Source organism: Aquarana catesbeiana, linkage group LG07 (assembly GCF_042186555.1).
Source record: "Aquarana catesbeiana isolate 2022-GZ linkage group LG07, ASM4218655v1, whole genome shotgun sequence".
Taxonomy (NCBI): domain Eukaryota; kingdom Metazoa; phylum Chordata; class Amphibia; order Anura; family Ranidae; genus Aquarana; species Aquarana catesbeiana.
This window is the reverse complement of record NC_133330.1, coordinates 3,448,511-3,473,854: the sequence shown is the minus strand read 5'-3', so window position 1 is coordinate 3,473,854 and position 25,344 is coordinate 3,448,511. Positions and strand designations below refer to the sequence as shown.

At 53.8% G+C, this 25,344-nt stretch overlaps 1 protein-coding gene across 2 annotated transcripts in view; it reads left to right on the top strand.

Annotated features, from left to right (window-relative positions):
• The window catches only part of LOC141102621 (contactin-4-like), a gene marked incomplete at its 3' end in the record, with an annotated part of 285,105 nt that overhangs the window by 67,820 nt on the left and 191,941 nt on the right, over window positions 1–25,344 (top strand). The window contains 1 exon segment of one of the 2 annotated variants that reach the window (XM_073591530.1): window positions 6,228–6,304. 2 annotated transcript variants of the gene reach the window in all.

Here is a 25,344-nt window from a genome sequence, read left to right as displayed (position 1 = left end):
AGAGTGTAAGCTCCTCTGTATAGAGACTGATGTGACTGTGGGGGAGGGGACATTAGAGTGTAAGCTCCTCTGTACAGAGACTGATGTGACTGTAGGGGGAGGGGACATTAGAGTGTAAGCTCCTCTGTATAGAGACTGATGTGACTGTGGGGGGAGGGGACATTAGAGTGTAAGCTCCTCTGTATAGAGACTGATGTGACTGTGGGGGAGGGGACATTAGAGTGTAAGCTCCTCTGTACAGAGACTGATGTGACTGTGGGGGAGGGGACATTAGAGTGTAAGCTCCTCTGTACAGACTGATGTGACTGTGGGGGAGGGGACATTAGAGTGTAAGCTCCTCTGTACAGAGACTGATGTGACTGTGGGGGGAGGGGACATTAGAGTGTAAGCTCCTCTGTACAGAGACTGATGTGACTGTGGGGGGAGGGGACATTAGAGTGTAAGCTCCTCTGTACAGAGACTGATGTGACTGTGGGGGAGGGGACATTAGAGTGTAAGCTCCTCTGTATAGAGACTGATGTGACTGTGGGGGGAGGGGACATTAGAGTGTAAGCTCCTCTATATAGAGACTGATGTGACTGTGGGGGGAGGGGACATTAGAGTGTAAGCTCCTCTGTATAGAGACTGATGTGACTGTGGGGGGAGGGGACATTAGAGTGTAAGCTCCTCTGTACAGAGACTGATGTGACTGTGGGGGGAGGGGACATTAGAGTGTAAGCTCCTCTGTATAGAGACTGATGTGACTGTGGGGGAGGGGACATTAGAGTGTAAGCTCCTCTGTATAGAGACTGATGTGTGGGGGGAGGGGACATTAGAGTGTAAGCTCCTCTGTACAGAGACTGATGTGACTGTGGGGGGAGGGGACATTAGAGTGTAAGCTCCTCTGTACAGAGACTGATGTGACTGTGGGGGGGAGAAGACATTAGAGTGTAAGCTCCTCTGTATAGAGACTGATGTGACTGTGGGGGAGGGGACATTAGAGTGTAAGCTCCTCTGTACAGAGACTGATGTGACTGTGGGGGGAGAAGACATTAGAGTGTAAGCTCCTCTGTATAGAGACTGATGTGACTGTGGGGGGAGGGGACATTAGAGTGTAAGCTCCTCTGTATAGAGACTGATGTGACTGTGGGGGAGGGGACATTAGAGTGTAAGCTCCTCTGTACAGAGACTGATGTGACTGTGGGGGGAGGGGACATTAGAGTGTAAGCTCCTCTGTACAGAGACTGATGTGACTGTGGGGGGAGGGGATATTAGAGTGTAAGCTCCTCTGTACAGAGACTGATGTGACTGTGGGGGGAGGGGACATTAGAGTGTAAGCTCCTCTGTATAGAGACTGATGTGACTGTGGGGGAGGGGACATTAGAGTGTAAGCTCCTCTGTATAGAGACTGATGTGTGGGGGGAGGGGACATTAGAGTGTAAGCTCCTCTGTATAGAGACTGATGTGACTGTGGGGGAGGTGACATTAGAGTGTAAGCTCCTCTGTATAGAGATGATGTGACTGTGGGGGGGAGGGGACATTAGAGTGTAAGCTCCTCTGTATAGAGATGATGTGACTGTGGGGGGGAGGGGACATTAGAGTGTAAGCTCCTCTGTACAGAGACTGATGTGACTGTGGGGGGGAGGGGACATTAGAGTGTAAGCTCCTCTGTATAGAGACTGATGTGACTGTGGGGGGAGGGGACATTAGAGTGTAAGCTCCTCTGTATAGAGACTGATGTGACTGTGGGGGGAGGGGACATTAGAGTGTAAGCTCCTCTGTACAGAGACTGATGTGACTGTGGGGGGAGGGGACATTAGAGTGTAAGCTCCTCTGTATAGAGACTGATGTGACTGTGGGGGAGGGGACATTAGAGTGTAAGCTCCTCTGTACAGAGACTGATGTGACTGTGGGGGGAGGGGACATTAGAGTGTAAGCTCCTCTGTATAGAGACTGATGTGACTGTGGGGGGAGGGGACATTAGAGTGTAAGCTCCTCTGTATAGAGACTGATGTGTGGGGGGAGGGGACATTAGAGTGTAAGCTCCTCTGTATAGAGACTAATGTGACTGTGGGGGAGGGGACATTAGAGTGTAAGCTCCTCTGTACAGAGACTGATGTGACTGTGGGGGGAGGGGACATTAGAGTGTAAGCTCCTCTGTACAGAGACTGATGTGACTGTGGGGGGAGGGGACATTAGAGTGTAAGCTCCTCTGTACAGAGACTGATGTGACTGTGGGGGGAGGGGACATTAGAGTGTAAGCTCCTCTGTATAGAGACTGATGTGTGGGGGGAGGGGACATTAGAGTGTAAGCTCCTCTGTATAGAGACTAATGTGACTGTGGGGGAGGGGACATTAGAGTGTAAGCTCCTCTGTACAGAGACTGATGTGACTGTGGGGGGAGGGGACATTAGAGTGTAAGCTCCTCTGTATAGAGACTGATGTGACTGTGGGGGAGGGGACATTAGAGTGTAAGCTCCTCTGTATAGACTGATGTGACTGTGGGGGAGGGGACATTAGAGTGTAAGCTCCTCTGTATAGAGACTGATGTGACTGTGGGGGAGGGGACATTAGAGTGTAAGCTCCTCTGTACAGAGACTGATGTGACTGTGGGGGGAGGGGACATTAGAGTGTAAGCTCCTCTGTATAGAGACTGATGTGACTGTGGGGGGAGGGGACATTAGAGTGTAAGCTCCTCTGTACAGAGACTGATGTGACTGGGGGGGGAGGGGACATTAGAGTGTAAGCTCCTCTGTACAGAGACTGATGTGACTGGGGGGGGAGGGGACATTAGAGTGTAAGCTCCTCTGTACAGAGACTGATGTGACTGGGGGGGGAGGGGACATTAGAGTGTAAGCTCCTCTGTACAGAGACTGATGTGACTGGCTCAGTGATCTCTGTACAGCGCTGCGGTATATGTCAGAGCTATATAAATGTCAAAGGTGTGTACAGCCTATTGCATTAGGGTGTGCACCCCAAAGCTCAAACACACACTACTCACATCACTCACCATGTTCATTCAGAAAGGGAAGGGGCTGATAAATACATATTTACCGACCCCTTCCCACCGACATCTCCGCAGCAACAGCCGGCAGGAGAGGAGTGAAGCCAGACGTGCTGCAGAGAGAATGAGTGGGGAGCCAGGGCAGTAGGGGGAATCTGTGCTGCACAGGGTGATTAGGGTGTGCCTGGGCACACCTGGCACACCCTGTGCGCACGCCTATGATAAATGTATAATAATAATAATAGTGTGTGACTGTGGGGGAGGTAGGGACGGGTTGCCACCTTTTCTTTGTGCCAAACCCGAACACTTTAGCGACGCATGGCAAACTTGCATGTAGTATACATTATAGGATTGCAAAAGAGCTTAAACGCCTTATAGTAATGTGGTGCACTACACACGCCAAGGCGAACAGTGGGCGTGGCCAAGCTGAGTTAACAGATGACAACAGATTTGTGTGTGATTATCTCTGTTACTTGGGAAGCCACAGTTCAATCTGAATAACGTGTCCGGGTTTCAGGTGGACTGTAACCCAGACACATACTGTATGTCAAAACCTGGACTGTTCTGGTGAATCCTAGAGATGGGTGGCAGCCCTACATGGTGCTCCAACTCCCATGGGTCATTCTAATATCCATGGAGTACTCAGTTTATTGGGGCACTTTAAACTTCATGGGCAACTCTAATATCCATGGGGTACTCTGCCTATGGGGCATTCTAACCTCCATGGGGGGCCTCTATAGAGTGCTCTAGCATCCATGGGGTGCTCCAAAGGTTATAGGGCACTCTAACCTCCATGGGGTGCTTTGCCTATGGGATGCTCTAACATCTATGGCAGTGGTGGCTGGTGCTCAAATTTTTTTTGGGGGGGCACAAACAAACTGAAAAATTCTGAAAAAAAGCCCATCAAACGCAGTCACTATGCCATATCAAACGCTGCCAGTGTGCCCCCCGCTGGCCCGCCATCTGCACTTACCCTGTCTCGGTGGGACAGCTCCTTGATGTCTTCTCCCGTCCTCTCTTCCGTCCTCTGCTATGATTGGATGCCTGATAGGTGTCCAGTCACAGTACCTGTCATTTCAGCCAATCAGGTGACAGGTAACAGATCCGAGCACCTGATTGGCGGAGAGGCGGTTTAGTGTTAGAAAAGCAAATATTTATTCGCTTTTCTAACACAGCTGAGTGACCTGCGAGCGCCTGGCATGGCGCTCGCAGGTCATCTTTTTTGACGCCTATTAGAGCCTATGGCTCTAATCAGGTGCTTCAAAACCACCCCCGCTGCTGTAATTCAGGCGCCCGAAAAGGGGCCGGGCGCCTGAATAGGAGGTGGCAGCAGCGGCCATAGATAGATTCATGCATTGCATTAATCTATCTATTGGTGCTAGAGGGGGTGGCTGGAAAGAGGGGGCTTCGCCCGTGCGCCCTTAATGCACAGGCCGCCACTGATCTATGGGGAACTCTAACCTTTGCTTTGTCTAAGGGGTGCTCTGAGATCGATTGGTCACTCTAGTATTCATGGGGTGCTCTAATGTTTATGGGGTGCTCTAATGTTTATGGGGTGCTCTAATGTTTATGGGGTGCTGTAACATCTATGGGGTGCTCTAACGCCTGTGTGCAGCCCTAAGTCTGTCTTTAGCTGGATAACCAGCCATTCCTACCAGCTGTTTTCACTTTTTGCATCACTGATTATGCAAATATGTATCCAAAGGTCTAAGAAACCATAAATTTGGTTGCTTTTATAAAGATTAATCGTGTTGCACTACCCTTTAACTATGTGTAGAAAGGGATATTTTACATAGATTAGATAAAAAAAGTAGTAATTGAATCCACAATCCCGGTGCTGCAAATCTATAAATACCAATAAAAATATACTCTAAAATATTACCACATATGTTGAAATATAAATGAACTTGTTGAATACATGAACCATTGTTGTGAATGACATAAAGAACATCCAAAATAATTAAAGTGTTTGTACACCCTGTACACCCTGTATACTCTGTACACCCTGTACACCCTGTATACTCTGTACACCCTGTACACCCTGTACACCCTGTATACTCTGTACACCCTGTACACCCTGTATACTCTGTACACCCTGTACACCCTGTACACCCTGTATACTCTGTACACCCTGTACACCCTGTATACTCTGTACACCCTGTACACCCTGTACACCCTGTATACTCTGTACACCCTGTACACCCTGTATACTCTGTACACCCTGTACACCCTGTATACTCTGTACACCCTGTACACCCTGTATACTCTGTACACCCTGTACACCCTGTATACTCTGTACACCCTGTACACCCTGTACACCCTGTATACTCTGTACACCCTGTACACCCTGTATACTCTGTACACCCTGTACACCCTGTATACTCTGTACACCCTGTACACCCTGTATACTCTGTACACCCTGTACACCCTGTATACTCTGTACACCCTGTACACCCTGTACACCCTGTATACTCTGTACACCCTGTACACCCTGTATACTCTGTACACCCTGTACACCCTGTAGACTCTGTACACCCTGTACACCCTGTATACTCTGTACACCCTGTACACCCTGTATACTCTGTACACCCTGTAGACTCTGTACACCCTGTATACTCTGTACACCCTGTACACCCTGTATACTATGTACACCCTGTAGACTCCGTACACCCTGTACACCCTGTACACCCTGTATACTCTGTACACCCTGTAGACTCTGTACACCCTGTAGACTCCGTACACCCTGTACACCCTGTATACTCTGTACACCCTGTAGACTCTGTACACCCTGTACACCCTGTATACTCTGTACACCCTGTAGACTCTGTATACCCTGTACACCCTGTATACTCCGTACACCCTGTAGACTCTGTACACCCTGTACACCCCGTACACCCTGTACACCCTGTAGACTCTGTACACCCTGTAGACTCTGTATACCCTGTACACCCTGTACACCCTGTAGACTCTGTACACCCTGTACACCCTGTAGACTCTGTACACCCTGTACACCCCGTACACCCTGTACACCCTGTAGACTCTGTACACCCTGTACACCCTTTAGACTCTGTACAACCACTTATACATACAGGTAGGTCTATATTAAGGGTTACCTGTAGGTGCTGGAAATATCTCCTAAACCTCCACGGTTCAGGAGATATTTACAATAAAGCCGGGTGCCGATGTCTACGGTGCGGGAGTGACGTCACGTGACTCTGGCCAGTCACAGAGCCGGAGTTGGCAGCCCCGGAAGGAAGAGGGGTGAAGATGGACGCTCGCTGCTAGTGGGGACAGCGGTGACATCGCGGGCTTCGGTTTCAGGTAAGTGACACATAATGGACTACAATGCGATGCGATGGAATGCGATGCGATGCATAGTAGCCCATTATGCTTTACCTTTGCAGGGAAATAAAAAGGAAGTAAAACCCACCAGAATTTACTTCCTCTTTAAATGCACAATCTCAGTGCAGTGAATCATCAGTAATACGTAAAGTGCATGCTACAAATTTGTGGTTGCACATTTTTATTTGTAGAATGCAGCTTATTATTGTTGATTCACTGCACTGAGATTGTGGATTTCATTCTTTTGGATGTTCTTTATGAAACTTGACAACAATGGTATATATATATATATATATATATATATATATATATATATATATATATATGTATTCAACATGCTGGAGCATTGGTGTTGTGCATTCATTACCATGTATAATAATAATAGTTTGTGACTGTGGGGGAGGGGACATTAGAGTGTAAGCTCCTCTGTACAGAGACGGATGTGACTGTGGGGGGAGGGGACATTAGAGTGTAAGCTCCTCTGTATAGAGACTGATGTGACTGTGGGGGGAGGGGACATTAGAGTGTAAGCTCCTCTGTATAGAGACTGATGTGACTGTGGGGGAGGGGACATTAGAGTGTAAGCTCCTCTGTATAGAGACTGATGTGTGGGGGGAGGGGACATTAGAGTGTAAGCTCCTCTGTATAGAGACTGATGTGACTGTGGGGGAGGGGACATTAGAGTGTAAGCTCCTCTGTATAGAGACTGATGTGTGGGGGGAGGGGACATTAGAGTGTAAGCTCCTCTGTACAGAGACTGATGTGACTGTGGGGGGAGGGGACATTAGAGTGTAAGCTCCTCTGTATAGAGACTGATGTGACTGTGGGGGGGAGGGGACATTAGAGTGTAAGCTCCTCTGTATAGAGACTGATGTGACTGTGGGGGGAGGGGACATTAGAGTGTAAGCTCCTCTGTATAGAGACTGATGTGACTGTGGGGGGAGGGGACATTAGAGTGTAAGCTCCTCTGTATAGAGACTGATGTGACTGTGGGGGGAGGGGACATTAGAGTGTAAGCTCCTCTGTATAGAGACTGATGTGACTGTGGGGGGAGGGGACATTAGAGTGTAAGCTCCTCTGTATAGAGACTGATGTGACTGTGGGGGAGGGGACATTAGAGTGTAAGCTCCTCTGTATAGAGACTGATGTGACTGTGGGGGAGGGGACATTAGAGTGTAAGCTCCTCTGTATAGAGACTGATGTGACTGTGGGGGGAGGGGACATTAGAGTGTAAGCTCCTCTGTATAGAGACTGATGTGACTGTGGGGGAGGGGACATTAGAGTGTAAGCTCCTCTGTATAGAGACTGATGTGACTGTGGGGGGGACATTAGAGTGTAAGCTCCTCTGTACAGAGACTGATGTGACTGTGGGGGAGGGGACATTAGAGTGTAAGCTCCTCTGTACAGAGACTGATGTGACTGGCTCAGTGATCTCTGTACAGCGCCGCTGTATATGCCAGAGCTATATAACTGTATGAACCCAAGTATGTTGTGACAATGCAGGTAAGGGACACGGACAGCAATAGACACCTGACAGAGGTTCTAACCCTCCCCCGCTCTATTTAAAACTTCAAAAATGACTTTTGCTTGGAGTTCCTCTAAGGACACAATTGTTTTTTAGGCCCTCAGAAAGATTTGTACATTTTTATTTTTTTATTCCAAAAAAGAAGTCTAATAAGAAAAACATGTTTTGCATCCAGTGGCAACACAATGGAGGAGTCGGTGCGCAGAGCCTTGAGCGGGGGATGGAGACTGCGCTGTTTTTTATTTTATTTTTTTATTACATTTATTTATTTTTTTTAGAATATAAAAATAGAAATGTGTAAGATCTGCACAAATCTTGAAGGACATTTTCTTTAGCCAGAAGAGGATTCTGAGAAAAGCTGAAGCTGGCGGGTTTGTGTCTTTCTTTTCATTGGACGAGTGTATAGTGAAGCTGGAGAGCGGAAATCAAAGATTGACTCTATGGGGGGGGGATGAGGAGGCGGGGTCAGGATACACCCAAATTTAACAATGAGTACGAAAGACGGAACAATGGCGAATTCGGCCAGCAAAGGTAGTGAAAGGTGAGCGGGAATGTAGCCCTGTGATTGGCTAAGAATGAAGAGTGAGAGAGACACTGGCTGCAGCTGCTCTGTATCTGCTGCCCTGCAGTGCTGAACTGGTAAACAGCTTTGTCAGCCAGAGGAGGGAGCTGCTGAGCAGGAGGCGTTCAGTAGACCGAGTCAGGCAGCAGTGCACTGTGGGAACTGTAGTCCTGAGGAGAGAGACTCTACTGTAGCAAAGAGCTTTCTAACTACATTGCCCAGAGAGGAGTTTGCCAGGGGGGAGGGGAAAGAGCTGCAATTTCCTGGGCTGTTCGGGACAAAGCTGCAATATCACTGGGACTGGTGAGCTGCTGCTGGAAGGATTTACTATCTGCTGCTTAAGGAACTGACCACACAACCATCTAGTAGTCTTACTGCTGCCCCCCAAGCTTGACTGGGATTATTCTTGTGTACACCAACAGTACAACTGGGCCCCAACATTAGCTGGCTGAAGAGTTTAATAGATTGAGTCAGGCAGCACTGCACCGTGGGAACTGTAGTCCTGATGAGAAACTCTACTGTGTAATCAAGAGGTTCTGAACTATATTCCCAAGAGAGGACATTGCCAGGAGGAGGGGAAAGAGCTGCAGTTTCCCAGACTGTACAGGACACAGCTTCCTATTGCCATGAGGGAGACTGGAGGGGGCACATTGCAGTCCAGTGTGCACCATCACTGCTGCATAACAATGGCCTGAGCAGGTTCTGGAGTGCCGAGTGCAGCCAGAGTCTCCTGGGTGCCAAGCAGAGAGTGGACTGATCACTGTGTGTGGCGGTTGGTGAGGTGCAATATCGCTGGGACTGGGGAGCTGCTGTGGGGATATACTATCTGCTGCTAGAGAGGCCGAGTCCTTTAGGAACTGACCATACAACCATCTGGTGGCCTTTTTGCTGCCTGTAGGCATGACTGGGTCTATCCTCATGTGTTCCAATGGTACGGCTGGGCCCCAATGCTAGCCAGCTGAAGCGCTGGGACTAAAGACTGTCCCTTTACAGCTTCTACACAGAGACCTTCACCTATTCAAATTCAAAATTGAAACACGTTGCAAATAATTACTGTAGGGAATAGAAAAGCATAAAATAGAATGGAATAGAACAAATATAACCGTCTTCCGAAATGTTAATCAATTTAAAAATATATATACCAACTGAATCCAAATATACGATGTAATGGGAGGACCTCTGATGTGATGGGGGAGCCCCTGATTTTATGATGGGACCTCTGACTTGATGGGGGACCCTCTGATGTGATGGGGGACCCTCTGATGTGATGGAGGAGCCTCTGATGTGATGGGTGAGGACCTCTGATGTGATGGGAGGACCTCTGATGTGATGGAGGAGCCTCTGATGTGATGGGTGAGGACCTCTGATGTGATGGGAGAACATCTGATGTGATCGGGGGACCTCTGTTGTGATGAGGGACCTCTGATGTGATGGGAGGACCTCTGATGTGATGGGGGAACCTCTGATCTAATAGGGGGGCCTGTGATGTGATGGGGGGGGACTTTGATGTGATGGGGGGACCTATGATGTGATGGGGGAGCCCCTGATTTTATGATGGGACCTCTGACTTGATGGGGGACCCTCTGATGTGATGGGGGACCCTCTGATGTGATGGAGGAGCCTCTGATGTGATGGGTGAGGACCTCTGATGTGATGGGAGGACCTCTGATGTGATGGAGGAGCCTCTGATGTGATAGGTGAGGACCTCTGATGTGATGGGAGAACATCTGATGTGATCGGGGGACCTCTGTTGTGATGAGGGACCTCTGATGTTATGGGAGGACCTCTGATGTGATGGGGGAACCTCTGATCTAATAGGGGGGCCTGTGATGTGATGGGGGGGGACTTTGATGTGATGGGGGGACCTCTGATGTGATGGGGGGACCTCTGATGTGATGGGGGACCTCTAATGTGATGGGGGGACCTCTGGTGTGATGGGAGGACCTCTAATGTGATGGGGGGACCTCTGATGTGATGGGGGGACCTCTGATGTGATGGGGGGACCTCTGATGTGATGGGAGGACCTCTGATGTGATGGGGGAACCTCTGATCTAATAGGGGGGCCTGTGATGTGATGGGGGGGAACTTTGATGTGATGGGGGGACCTATGATGTGATGGGGGGACCTCTGATGCGATGATAGAACTCTGATGTGATAGGAGGACCTCTCATGTGATAGGGGGACCTCTGATGTGATGGGGGGACCTCTGATGTGATGGGAGGACCTCTGATGTGATGGGGGACCTCTGATGTGATGGGGGGACCTCTAATGTGATGGGGGGACCTCTGGTGTGATGGGAGGACCTCTGATGTGATGGGGGGGACCTCTGATGTGATGGGGGGACCTCTGATGTGATGAGGGACCTCTGATGTTATGGGAGGACCTCTGATGTGATGGGGGAACCTCTGATCTAATAGGGGGGCCTGTGATGTGATGGGGGGGGACTTTGATGTGATGGGGGGACCTCTGATGTGATGGGGGGACCTCTGATGTGATGGTAGGACCTCTGATGTGATGGGGGACCTCTAATGTGATGGGGGGACCTCTGGTGTGATGGGAGGACCTCTGATGTGATGGGGGGACCTCTGATGTGATGGGAGGACCTCTGATGTGATGGGGGACCTCTGATGTGATGGGGGGACCTCTAATGTGATGGGGGGACCTCTGGTGTGATGGGAGGACCTCTGATGTGATGGGGGGGACCTCTGATGTGATGGGGGGGACCTCTGATGTGATGAGGGACCTCTGATGTTATGGGAGGACCTCTGATGTGATGGGGGAACCTCTGATCTAATAGGGGGGCCTGTGATGTGATGGGGGGGGGGCTTTGATGTGATGGGGGGACCTCTGATGTGATGGGGGACCTCTGATGTGATGGGGGGGACCTCTGATGTTATGGGGGGGACCTCTGATGTGATGGGGGGACCTCTGATGTGATGGGAGGACCTCTGATGTGATGGGGGAACCTCTGATCTAATAGGGGGGCCTGTGATGTGATGGGGGGGAACTTTGATGTGATGGGGGGACCTATGATGTGATGGGGGGACCTCTGATGCGATGAGAGAACTCTGATGTGATAGGAGGACCTCTCATGTGATGGGGGGACCTCTGATGTGATGGGGGGACCTCTGATGTGATGGGGGGACCTCTGATGTGATGGGAGGACCTCTGATGTGATGGGGGACCTCTGATGTGAAGGGGGGACCTCTAATGTGATGGGGGGACCTCTGGTGTGATGGGAGGACCTCTGATGTGATGGGGGGACCTCTGATGTGATGGGGGGACCTCTGATGTGATGGGGGAGCCTCTGATGTTATGCTATTTCGTGTCCTCCTAACTCCACCAAGATGTAACTTTGCTCCATCCTCCGGCCGGGACGTGGCGATGAACTCGGCGTCCATTGACATCTTGGATTCCCATATTCTGGAATTCTGAGTTCTTGATCCCAATTCCCCTAAATCCAACATTCTGAGTTTTTTTTACAGATCCTGAGCCGAGCGATGATTCTGTCGCACCTTCTTCACGCCGAGCGAGCTGAACGCTGACACAGACACACCTCAGAATCTGTCACAGCACTGACACCCCAATCCTGCACCGCCACTTAACCCCTGCAGAGCCACCACGCTGCCCCCTCCCCCACCCTCCAATCACTTTACATGGCCCGCAGGCTCAGGCGCCGGCAGCATCCAGACGCACAATGTGAGCCCAGCTGTCAACCCGTCATTCGTTTTCTGAATATACAAAGTAACTTATTTCCTTCTCTGTGTCCTCCAATAATGTTACAAAGTAATCAAATCTTTCCTCCTCCCCCGTTCATAGTGTTTGTTTCTATCCTTCTCAGTGCCCTCCTCCTCCTGCACTCCTATCCTTGTGCTCCTCCTCCTACGCTCCTCCTCCTGCACTCCTATCCTTGTGCTCCTCCTCCTACGCTCCTCCTCCTGCACTCCTATCCTTGTGCTCCTCCTCCTACGCTCCTCCTCCTGCACTCCTATCCTTGTGCTCCTCCTCCTACGCTCCTCCTCCTGCACTCCTATCCTTGTGCTCCTCCTCCTACGCTCCTCCTCCTGCACTCCTATCCATGTGCTCCTCCTCCTGCGCTCCTCACCCTACGTTCCTCCTCTTGCACTCCTATCCTTGTGCTCCTCCTCCTATGCTCCTCCTCCTGCACTCCTATCCTTGTGCTCCTCCTCCTACGCTCCTCCTCCTGCACTCCTATCCTTGTGCTCCTCCTCCTACGCTCCTCCTCCTGCACTCCTATCCATGTGCTCCTCCTCCTGCGCTCCTCACCCTACGTTCCTCCTCCTGCACTCCTATCCTTGTGCTCCTCCTCCTATGCTCCTCCTCCTGCACTCCTATCCTTGTGCTCCTCCTCAACCTACGCTCCTCTTCCTGTACTCCTCCTCCTGCATTCCTATCCTTGTGCTCCTCAATCCTACGCTCCTCACCCTACGCTCCTCACCCTACGCTCCTCCTCCTGCACTCCTCCTCCTGCATTCCCCCTCCTGCGCTCCTCATCCTGCTCACTACACCGATTGTTAAGCCAAACCCGCCCCCCCTTCGGTCTTGCACAGGACTACCGGCTCTTCTCCTGGAATGAAACGGCTTCCTCTGATTTCTCCGCACACTGTGAGCTTCTCACCTTGTGCATTAGAAGCTGCAGCAAGTCAGACAGAGCCCCGCCCCATTTCCTGGCTGGATGACGTCCAGCATCATCTAGCACTTTTCTCCCCAGTCTGGCTGCCCCTGGTCCCACCCCTTTCACTCATTGGATCTCAGTTTCAATCATGTAGGCTCAGCATCAAATGTGGGCATCAGGAACGCTGATAGGGGCGTACCACCGGGACTCTTGTAGGGGGCCCATGCACACGGGGGGGGGGGGCCCAGACAGCAGGAGGATCGGTGTGGCGGGACGGGAGGGCAAATACAGAACAATGCACAATGTGTCTGTGTCTCTCCCTCCAGCAGCTGAAAGCTGGCGAGAGGCAGACAGGGAGAAACTGGCTTTTAACTGCTGGAGGGAGAGACACAGACACAGTGCATTGTTCTGTAATTGCCCTCCCGTCATGCCGTACTGATCCCCCTTCCCTGTGCTGCCCACATCTGATTCCCCCTGTGTGCCCCCCCCCCCCCCCCCGTCCCCCAGCAGAGTTTCTGGCTTTCCTCCTCGTCAGCTGCTGTGGTCACCCAGGCCGATGGAGAGCGGGGGAAGGGGCCAGTGAATATGTAATTTACCGGCCTCTACCTTTCCAGAATTGGACACAGTGAGTGATCAGCAAGGTCTCCATCACCTCCATTCATGACTGATCATAGCAAACTGTGTTTACTATTCTTCAGTTTTTGAATGAACAGGAGCCTCCTAGTTATCCCCCCCCCCCCCCCCCCCCCAACGGTGTTATAAAAAAAAAAAATCTAAACAAATAAATAAAAATTATGTTTAAAATCGTAAAAAAACATTTTGAAGATTTGGAAAACATCACTTTGGGGGGGGGGGGGTTGTCCCTGTCAGGTAGGCTGTACAGGGTCCCTGTGATTTCTAATGGCACCCCTGGTGGGCGTTACCTTATTAAATACAGCCTGCCTGGGAACGCCCACTCCTCACTCCTCCAGCCTGACACTCACCCGTCAAGTCATTTTGACATTTGCATAACTCCTCCCACTGCTTGCATCAGCACTGAGCGCTCTGGAGAGGAGTACTGAGGCCGGGTGCTGTGATGTCATAAGGAAGCTTTATACAGCCCCTCCCTCTGCCTGCATTGCATAGAGAAGCACAGAGACCCAGTGATGAGGGGGGGAGGGGGAAATCAGGAAAGGCAAATTCAATTCCAGATTTAATTCTTTGTGTATCCATTGTAAATAACTATTCAAATCAACATTCCAAGCCAACTCCAGCCACATAGCCAGGAAGTAAAGGGGACAAATAGAAAATGTAAATCTCCAGCAATGGATGTGGATGGAATCGGCTTTGGATAGAAGATCGCCTTTCCACTGCTGATTACTCGGCACTGACAGCACACTTATTACCTGACTGGATGTCTTTATTACACCCATCTGGATGTCTGTAGATGAAGAGTTCTGACAATGTATTTCATGACCCTCCAGTCTATATACCTCTGATCATGTTCCATGGCGCCCTGCGTGCCGCGCCTGCGCGGGAGAATCGCTGAGTGCTCTTTTTTGGTGCCTCACACTCCTAATTTGCAGCATCCCGTCACTTGGAGAACTGCGACGAGAAGTGAACACAATTACAGCTGTCACCTCCCTGCGACTGCGAGGGGTGCGAAGAGAGCAAATGTCACGCCAGGGTCGGGGGAGGGGAACCAGAGGGTCTTATAGGCAGATTTACCTTCATTCCTGTGTGCTGCAGAAAGGAGAATATTCATCACTTCATAGATACAATATATACTGAGTGCAGCTAATATAACTGAGTGAAATCTGTTTTTATATTATCTGCTCCACAGAGGAAGTCACTATGGATGACATGAGATACATTGCTGTCAGTCTAACATGATTCAGGCACTTGGAGCTGGAGGGTGGGGGGGGGATAGAGAGAATATAGAGAGGACCAATAGGCAGGCTGGAGGCGGGGAACAGAGGAGATAGATAGATAGATAGATAGATAGATAGATAGATAGATAGATAGATAGATAGATAGATAGATAGATAGATAGATAGATAGATAGATAGATAGCCTGGAAAAAAAGTATTCATACCCCTTGAAATCTCCCACATTTTGTGACACCCAAAACCGTAAATGTATTTTATTGGGATTTTATGTGATGGACCAACACAAAGTGTCACATAATTGTGAAGTGGAAGGAAAATGATAAATGATACAAATAAATATGTGAAAAGTGTGGGGGGAGGGGCATTTGTATGGCGCCCCCCGGAGTCAATACCTTGTAGAACCCCCTTTCTCTACAAGTCTTTTTGGGGATGTCTCTACCAGCTTTGCACATCTAGAGAGAGACATTTCTGCCCATTCTTCTTTGTAAAATATCTCAAGTTCTGTCAGATTGGATGGAGAGCGTCTGTGAACAGCAATTTTCAAGTCTTGCCACAGATTCTCAATGTGATTTAGGTCTGGACTGTGACTGGGCCATTCTAACACATGAATATGCTTTGATCTAAACCATTCCATTGTAGCTCTGGCTGGATGTTTCGGGTCGTCCTGCTGGAAGGTGAACCTCCGCCCCGGTCTCAAGTCTTTTGTAGACTCTGACAGGTTTTCTTCTAAGATTGCCCTGTATTTGTCTCCATCCATCTTCCCATCAACTCTGACCAGCTTCCCTGTCCCTGCTGAAGAAAACCATCCCCACCACATGATGCTGCCACCACCATGTTTCACGGTGGGGATGGTGTGTTCAGGGTGATGTGCAGTGTTAGTTTTCCCCACACATAGAGTTTTGCTTTTAGGCCAAAAAGTTCAATTTTGGTCTCCTCTGACCAGATCACCTTCTTCCACATGTTTGCTGTGTCCTCCACATGGCTTCTCACAAACTACAAACAGGACTTCTTATGACTTTCTTTCACCAATGTCTTTCTTCTTGTCACTCTTCCATAAAGGGCAGATTTGTGGAGAACACGACTAATAGTTGTCCTGTGGACAGATTCTCCCACCTGAGCTGTGGATCTCTGCAGCTCCTCCAGAGTTACCATGGACCTCTTGGCTCTTCTCTGATGAATGTTCTCCTTGCCCGGCCGGTCAGTTTAGGTGGACGGCCATGTCTTAGTAGGTTTGTAGTTGTGCCATACTCTTTCCATTTTCCGATGATGGATTGACATTGCATGGTGTGTGGTACGAGGTGCGTGGTGTGCGGTACGAGGTGTGCGGTATGAGTTGTGTGGTGTGCGGTGTGCGGTACGAGGTACGCAGTGTGCGGTATGTGGTGTGTGGTGTGCGGTGTGTGGTGTGCGGTACGAGGTACGAGGTATGCGGTGTGCAGTGTGTGGTGTGCGGTGTGTGGTGTGCGGTGTGTGGTGCATGGTGCACTGTGTGCGGTGTGTGGTATGTGGTGTGTGGTGTGTGGTGTGCAGTGTGTGGTGTTTGGTGTGCGGTGTGCGGTACGAGGTGCGTGGTGTGCGGTATGAGGTGTGCACTGTGCAGTGTTCGGTACGAGGTGTGTGGTGTGCGTGGTGTGTTACGAGGTGCGTGGTGTGCGGTACGAGGTGCGCGGTGTGCGGTATGAGGTGTGTGGTGTGCGGTGTGCGGTACGAGGTGTGTGGTGCACGGTGTGTGGTGTGTGGTGTGCGGTATGAGGTGCGTGGTGTGCGGTACGAGGTGTGTGGTGCACGGTGTGTGGTATGTGGTGTGCGGTATGAGGTGCGTGGTGTGCGGTGTGTGGTGTGTGGTGTGCGGTATGAGGTGTGTGGTGTGTGGTGTGCGGTACGAGGTGTGTGGTGCACGGTGTGTGGTGTGCGGTGTGCGGTACGAGGTGTGTGGTGCACGGTGTGTGGTGTGTGGTGTGCGGTACGAGGTGTGTGGTGTGCGGTGCGTGGTGTGTGGTGTGCAGTGTGAAGTACGAGGTCCGTGGTGTGCGGTATGAGGTGTGTGGTGTGCGGTGCGTGGTGTGTGGTGTGCAGTGTGAAGTATGAGGTGCGTGGTGTGCGGTATGAGGTGTGTGGTGTGCGGTACGAGGTGCGTGGTGTGCGGTGTGCGGTACGAGGTGTGTGGTGCACGGTGTGTGGTGTGTGGTGTGCGGTATGAGGTGCGTGGTGTGCGGTACGAGGTGTGTGGTGTGCGGTGCGTGGTGTGTGGTGTGCAGTGTGAAGTACGAGGTGCGTGGTGTGCGGTACGAGGTGCGTGGTGTGCGGTACGAGGTACGCGGTGTGCGGTATGTGGTGTGTGGTGTGCGGTGTGTGGCGTGCGGTGTGCGGTGTGTGGTGCGCGGTGTTCGGTGTGTGGTGTGCGGTACGAGGTACGCGGTGTGCGGTATGTGGTGTGCGGTGTGTGGTGTGCGGTGCGTGGTGTGCGGTACGAGGTGCGTGGTGTGCGGTACGAGGGGCGTGGTGTGCGGTACGAGGTGCGTGGTGTGCGGTGCGAGGTACGCGGTGTGTGGTGTGCGATATGAGGTACGCGGTGTGCGGTACGAGATGCGGGGTGTGTGGTGTGCTGTGTCAGTGTGTGGTGTGCGGTGTGTGATGTGCGGTGTGTGCTGTGCGGTATGAGGTGTGTGGTGTGTGGTGTGCGGTGTGCGGTACGAGGTGCGTGGTGTGTGGTACGAGGTGCGTGGTGTGCGGTGTGTGGTACGAGGTGCGTGGTGTGCGGTGTGTGGTACGAGGTGTGTGGTACGAGGTGTGCGGTGTGCGGTGTGTGGTGCGAGGTGTGTGGTGTGTGGTACGAGGTGTGTGGTGTGTGGTACGAGGTGTGTGGTGTGTGGTATGAGGTGTGTGGTGTGCGGTACGAGGTGCGTGGTGTGCGGTGTGTGGTACGAGGTGTGTGGTGTGCGATACGAGGTGTGTGGTGTGCGGTACGAGGTGTGTGGTGTGCGGTACGAGGTGCCTGGTGTGTGGTACGAGGTGCGTGGTGTGCGGTGTGTGGTACGAGGTGTGTGGTACGAGGTGTGTGGTGTGCGGTGTGCGGTGTGTGGTACGAGGTGTGTGGTGTGCGGTGTGCGGTACGAGCTGTGTGGTGTGCGATGTGTGGTACGAGGTGTGTGGTGTGTGGTACGAGGTGCGTGGTGTGCGGTACGAGGTGCGTGGTGTGCGGTACGAGGTGCGTGGTGTACGGTGTGCGCTATGAGGTGTGTGGTGTGCGGTGTGCGGTGTGTGGTGTGCGGTACAAGGTGTGCGGTGTGTGGTGTGCGGTGTGTGGTGTGTGGTACGAGGTGTGCGGTGTGCGGTATGAGGTGTGTGGTGTGTGGTGTGCGGTGTGTGGTGTGCGGTGTGCGGTATGAGGTGTGCGGTGTGGTGTGTGGTGTGCGGTGTGAGGTGTGTGGTGTGCGGTGTGTGGTGTGCGGTATAAGCTGTGTGGTGTGCGGTGTGCGGTATGAGGTGTGCAGTGTGTGGTATGAGCTGTGTGGTGTGCGGTGTGCGGTATGAGATGTGCGGTGTGCGGTATGAGTTGTGCGGTGTGCGGTATGAGCTGTGTGGTGTGCGGTGTGCGGTATGAGCTGTGTGGTGTGTGGTGTGCGGTATGAGGTGTGTGGTGTGCGGTGTGCGGTATGAGGTGTGTGGTGTGCGGTGTGGTGTGCGGTATGAGGTGTGTGGTGTGTGGTGTGCGGTGTGCGGTACGAGGTGCGTGGTGTGTGGTACGAGGTGCGTGGTGTGCGGTGTGTGGTACGAGGTGCGTGGTGTGCGGTGTGTGGTACGAGGTGTGTGGTGTGCGGTGTGCGGTGTGTGGTGCGAGGTGTGTGGTGTGTGGTACGAGGTGTGTGGTGTGTGGTACGAGGTGTGTGGTGTGTGGTATGAGGTGTGTGGTGTGCGGTACGAGGTGCGTGGTGTGCGGTGTGTGGTACGAGGTGTGTGGTGTGCGATACGAGGTGTGTGGTGTGCGGTACGAGGTGTGTGGTGTGCGGTACGAGGTGTGTGGTGTGCGGTACGAGGTGCCTGGTGTGTGGTACGAGGTGCGTGGTGTGCGGTGTGTGGTACGAGGTGTGTGGTACGAGGTGTGCGGTGTGCGGTACGAGGTGTGTGGTGTGCGATGTGTGGTACGAGGTGTGTGGTGTGCGGTACGAGGTGCGTGGTGTGTGGTACGAGGTGCGTGGTGTGCGGTACGAGGTGCGTGGTGTGCGGTACGAGGTGCGTGGTGTACAGTGTGCGCTATGAGGTGTGTGGTGTGCGGTGTGTGGTGTGCGGTACAAGGTGTGCGGTGTGTGGTGTGCGGTGTGTGGTGTGTGGTACGAGGTGTGCGGTGTGCGGTATGAGGTGTGTGGTGTGTGGTGTGCGGTGTGTGGTGTGCGGTGTGCGGTATGAGGTGTGCGGTGTGGTGTGTGGTGTGCGGTGTGAGGTGTGTGGTGTGCGGTATGAGCTGTGTGGTGTGCGGTGTGCGGTATGAGGTGTGCGGTGTGTGGTATGAGCTGTGTGGTGTGCGGTGTGCGGTATGAGATGTGCGGTGTGCGGTATGAGGTGTGCGGTGTGCGGTATGAGGTGTGTGGTGTGCGGTGTGCGGTATGAGGTGTGTGGTGTGCGGTGTGCGGTATGAGGTGTGTGGTGTGCGGTGTGCGGTATGAGGTGTGCGGTGTGCGGTATGAGCTGTGTGGTGTGCGGTGTGCGGTATGAGGCGTGTAGTGTGCGGTGTGGTGTGCGGTATGAGGTGTGTGCGGTATGAGGTGTGTGGTGTGTGGTGTGCGGTATGAGGTGTGTGGTGTGCGGTGTGGTGTGTGGTGTGCGGTATGAGGTGTGTGGTGTGCGGTATGAGGTGTGCGGTGTGGTGTGCGGTATGAGCTGTGTGGTGTGCGGTGTGCGGTATGAGGCGTGTAGTGTGCGGTGTGGTGTGCGGTATGAGGTGTGTGCGGTATGAGGTGTGCGGTGTGTGGTGTGCGGTATGAGGTGTGTGGTGTGCGGTGTGGTGTGTGGTGTGCGGTATGAGGTGTGTGGTGTGCGGTATGAGGTGTGCGGTGTGGTGTGCGGTATGAGGTGTGTGGTGTGTGGTGTGTGGTGTGCGGTATGAGGTGTGTGGTGTGCGGTATGAGGTGTGTGGTGTGCGGTATGAGGTGTGCGGTGTGGTGTGCGGTATGAGGTGTGTGGTGTGCGGTGTACAGTGTGCAGTATGAGGTGTGCGGTGTACGGTGTGCGGTGTGTGGTGTGTGGTATGAGGTGTGTGGTGTGCGGTATGAGGTGTGTGGTGTGCGGTATGAGGTGTGCGGTGTGTGGTGTGCGGTATGAGGTGTGTGGTGTGCGGTGTACAGTGTGCAGTATGAGGTGTGTGGTGTGCGGTATGAGGTGTGTGGTGTGCGGTATGAGGTGTGCGGTGTGGTGTGCGGTATGAGGTGTGTGGTGTGCGGTGTGTGGTGTGCGGTATGAGCTGTGCGGTGTACGGTATGAGGTGTGTGGTGTGCGGTGTGTGGTACGAGGTGTGTGGTGTGCGGTGTACGGTATGAGGTGTGTGGTGTGCGGTGTACGGTGTGCGGTATGAGGTGTGTGGTGTGCGGTGTACGGTGTGCGGTGTGTGGTGTGCGGTACGAGATGTGTGGTATGCGGTGTACGGTATGAGGTGTGTGGTGTGCGGTGTACGGTGTGCGGTATGAGGTGTGTGGTGTGCGGTGTACGGTGTGCGGTGTGTGGTGTGCGGTACGAGATGTGTGGTATGCGGTGTACGGTATGAGGTGTGTGGTGTGCGGTGTACGGTGTGCGGTATGAGGTGTGTGGTGTGAGGTGTGCGGTATGAGGTGTGTGGTGTGCGGTGTGCGGTATGAGGTGTGTGGTGTGAGGTGTGCGGTATGAGGTGTGTGGTGTGCGGTGTGTGGTGTGCGGTATGAGGTGTGCGGTGTGCGGTATGAGGTGTGCGGTGTGCGGTATGAGGTGTGTGGTGTGCGGTGTACGGTGTGCGGTGTGTGGTGTGCGGTACGAGGTGTGTGGTGTGCGGTGTACGGTATGAGGTGTGTGGTGTGCGGTGTACGGTATGAGGTGTACGGTGTGCGGTATGAGGTGTGCGGTATGAGGTGTGTGGTGTGCGGTGTACGGTGTGCGGTATGAGGTGTGTGGTGTACGGTGTGCGGTATGAGGTGTGCGGTATGAGGTGTGTGGTGTGCAGTGTACGGTGTGCGGTATGAGGTGTGCGGTATGAGGTGTGTGGTGTGCGGTGTACGGTGTACGGTATGAGGTGTGTGGTGTACGGTGTGCGGTGTGAGGTGTGCGGTATGAGGTGTGTGGTGTGAGGTGTGCGGTATGAGGTGTGTGGTGTGCGGTGTGCGGTGTGCGGTGTACGGTGTGCGGTATGAGGTGTGCGGTGTACGGTGTGCGGTATGAGGTGTGTGCTGTGCGGTACGAGGTGTGTGGTGTGCGGTACGAGGTGTGCGGTGTGCGGTGTACGGTGTGCGGTGTGCGGTACGAGGTGTGTGGTGTGCGGTGTGCGGTGTACGGTGTGCGGTGTGCGGTACGAGGTGTGTGGTGTGCGGTGTGCGGTGTGCGGTGTGCGGTGTGCGGTACGAGGTTTGTGTTGTGCAGTGTGCGGTACGAGGTGTGTGGTGTGTGGTGTGCGGTGTGGTGTGCGGTATGAGGTGTGTGGTGTGCGGTGTACAGTGTGCGGTACGAGGTGTGTGGTGTGCGGTGTACGGTTTGAGGTGTGTGGTGTGCGGTGTACGGTGTGCGGTATGAAGTGTGTGGTGTGCGGTGTACGGTGTGCGGTACGAGGTGTGCGGTGTGCGGTGTGCGGTATGAGGTGTGTGGTGTGCGGTGTGTGGTGTGCGGTATGAGCTGTGCGTTGTGCGGTATGAGATGTGCGGTGTGCGGTGTGCGGTATGAGGTGTGTGGTGTGCGGTGTACGGTATGAGGTGTGTGGTGTGCGGTGTACAGTGTGCGGTATGAGGTGTGTGGTGTGCGGTGTACGGTATGAGGTGTGTGGTGTGCGGTGTACGGTGTGCGGTATGAGGTGTGTGGTGTGCGGTGTACGGTATGAGGTGTGTGGTGTGCGGTGTGCGGTGTACGGTATGAGGTGTGTGGTGTACGGTGTACAGTGTGCGGTATGAGGTGTGTGGTGTACGGTGTACGGTGTGCAGTATGAGGTGTGTGGTGTGAGGTGTGTGGTGTGCGGTGTGCGGTGTGCGGTGTGCGGTATGAGGTGTGTGGTGTGCGGTGTGCGGTGTACGGTATGAGGTGTGTGGTGTGAGGTGTGCGGTATGAGGTGTGTGGTGTGCGGTGTGCGGTGTGCGGTATGAGGTGTGCGGTGTACGGTGTGCGGTATGAGGTGTGCGGTGTACGGTGTGCGGTATGAGGTGTGTGGTGTGCGGTACGAGGTGTGTGGTGTGCGGTACGAGGTGTGTGGTGTGCGGTGTGCGGTACGAGGTGTGTGGTGTGCGGTGTGCGGTACGAGGTGTGTGGTGTGCGGTGTGCGGTGTACGGTGTGTGGTGTGCGGTGTGCGGTGTACGGTGTGCGGTGTACGGTGTGCGGTACGAGGTGTGTGGTGCGCGGTGTGCGGTACGAGGTGTGTGGTGTGTGGTGTGCGGTGTACGGTGTGTGGTATGAGGTGTGCGGTATGAGGTGTGCGGTGTGCGGTGTACGGTGTGCGGTACGAGGTGTGTGGTGTGCGGTGTTCGGTGTGCGGTGTGCGGTACGAGGTTTGTGTTGTGCAGTGTGCGGTACGAGGTGTGTGGTGTGTCGTGTGCGGTGTACGGTGTGCGGTATGAGGTGTGCGGTATGAGGTGTGTGGTGTGCGGTGTACGGTGTGCGGTATGAGGTGTGTGGTGTGCGGTGTACGGTATGAGGTGTGTGGTTTGCGGTGTACGGTGTGCGGTATGAGGTGTGTGGTGTGCGGTGTACGGTGTGCGGTACGAGGTGTGCGGTGTGCGGTATGAGGTGTGTGGTGTGCGGTGTGTGGTGTGCGGTATGAGCTGTGCGTTGTGCGGTCTGAGATGTGCGGTGTGCGGTGTGCGGTATGAGGTGTGTGGTGTGCGGTGTACGGTATGAGGTGTGTGGTGTGCGGTGTACGGTGTGCAGTATGAGGTGTGTGGTGTGTGGTGTGCGGTACGAGGTGTGTGGTGTGCGGTGTGCGGTATGAGGTGTGCGGTGTGTGGTGTGCGGTACGAGGTGTGTGGTGTGCGGTGTACGGTATGAGGTGTGTGGTGTACGGTGTGCGGTATGAGGTGTGTGGTGTGCGGTGTACGGTGTGCGGTATGAGGTGTGTGGTGTACGGTGTACGGTGTGCGGTATGAGGTGTGTGGTGTACGGTGTGTGGTGTGAGGTGTGCGGTATGAGGTGTGTGGTGTGCGTTGTGCGGTGTACGGTGTGCGGTATGAGGTGTGTGGTGTGCGGCACGAGGTGTGTGGTGTGCGGTACGAGGTGTGTGGTGTGCGGTGTGCGGTACGAGGTGTGTGGTGTGCGGTGTGCGGTACGAGGTGTGTGGTGTGCGGTGTGCGGTACGAGGTGTGTGGTGCGCGGTGTGCGGTACGAGGTGTGTGGTGTGTGGTGTGCGGTGTACGGTGTGTGGTATGAGGTGTGCGGTATGAGGTGTGTGGTGTGCGGTGTGCGGTGTACGGTGTGCGGTATGAGGTGTGCGGTGTGCGGTACGAGGTGTGTGGTGCGCAGTGTGCGGTACGAGGTGTGTGGTGTGCGGTGTACGGTGTGCGGTATGAGGTGTGTGGTGTGCGGTGTACGGTGTGCGGTATGAGGTGTGCGGTATGAGGTACGAGGTGTGTGGTGTGCGGTGTGCGGTACGAGGTGTGTGGTGTGCGGTGTACGGTGTGCGGTATGAGGTGTGCGGTATGAGGTGTGTGGTGTGCGGTGTGCGGTGTACGGTGTGCGGTATGAGGTGTGCAGTATGAGGTGTGTGGTGTGCGGTGTGCGGTATGAGGTGTGCGGTGTGCGGTGTGTGGTATGAGGTGTGCGGTGTACGGTGTGCGGTATGAGGTGTGCGGTATGAGGTGTGCGGTGTGCGGTGTGTGGTGTGCGGTGTGCGGTGTACGGTGTGCGGTATGAGGTGTGTGGTGTGCGGTGTGTGGTGTGCGGTGTGCGGTGTACGGTGTGCGGTATGAGGTGTGTGGTGTGCGGTGTGCGGTGTACGGTGTGTGGTGTGCGGTGTGCGGTGTACGGTGTGCGGTATGAGGTGTGCGGTATGAGGTGTGTGGTGTGCGGTGTACGGTGTGCGGTATGAGGTGTGTGGTGTACGGTGTACGGTGTGCGGTATGAGGTGTGTGGTGTACGGTGTGTGGTGTGAGGTGTACGGTATGAGGTGTGTGGTGTGCGGTGTGTGGTGTGCGGTATGAGGTGTGTGGTGTGAGGTGTGCGGTATGAGGTGTGTGGTGTGCGTTGTGCGGTGTACGGTGTGCGGTATGAGGTGTGTGGTGTGCGGCACGAGGTGTGTGGTGTGCGGTACGAGGTGTGTGGTGTGCGGTGTGCGGTACGAGGTGTGTGGTGTGCGGTGTGCGGTACGAGGTGTGTGGTGTGCGGTGTGCGGTACGAGGTGTGTGGTGCGCGGTGTGCGGTACGAGGTGTGTGGTGTGTGGTGTGCGGTGTACGGTGTGTGGTATGAGGTGTGCGGTATGAGGTGTGTGGTGTGCGGTGTGCAGTGTACGGTGTGCGGTATGAGGTGTGCGGTGTGCGGTACGAGGTGTGTGGTGCGCAGTGTGCGGTACGAGGTGTGTGGTGTGCGGTGTACGGTGTGCGGTATGAGGTGTGTGGTGTGCGGTGTACGGTGTGCGGTATGAGGTACGAGGTGTGTGGTGTGCGGTGTGCGGTACGAGGTGTGTGGTGTGCGGTGTACGGTGTGCGGTATGAGGTGTGCGGTATGAGGTGTGTGGTGTGCGGTGTACGGTGTGCGGTATGAGGTGTGCGGTATGAGGTGTGTGGTGTGCGGTGTGCGGTGTACGGTGTGCGGTATGAGGTGTGCAGTATGAGGTGTGTGGTGTGCGGTGTGCGGTATGAGGTGTGCGGTGTGCGGTGTGTGGTATGAGGTGTGCGGTGTACGGTGTGCGGTATGAGGTGTGCGGTATGAGGTGTGTGGTGTGCGGTGTGTGGTGTGCGGTGTGCGGTGTACGGTATGCGGTATGAGGTGTGTGGTGTGCGGTGTGCGGTGTACGGTGTGTGGTGTGCGGTGTGCGGTGTACGGTGTGCGGTATGAGGTGTGTGGTGTGTGTGGTATGAGGTGTGTGGTATGAGGTGTGCGGTGTACGGTGTGCGGTATGAGGTGTGCGGTATGAGGTGTGTGGTGTGCGGTGTGTGGTGTGCGGTGTGCGGTGTGCGGTGTACGGTGTACGGTGTGCGGTGTGCGGTGTGCGGTGTACGGTGTGTGGTGTGCGGTGTGCGGTGTACGGTGTGCGGTATGAGGTGTGTGGTGTGCG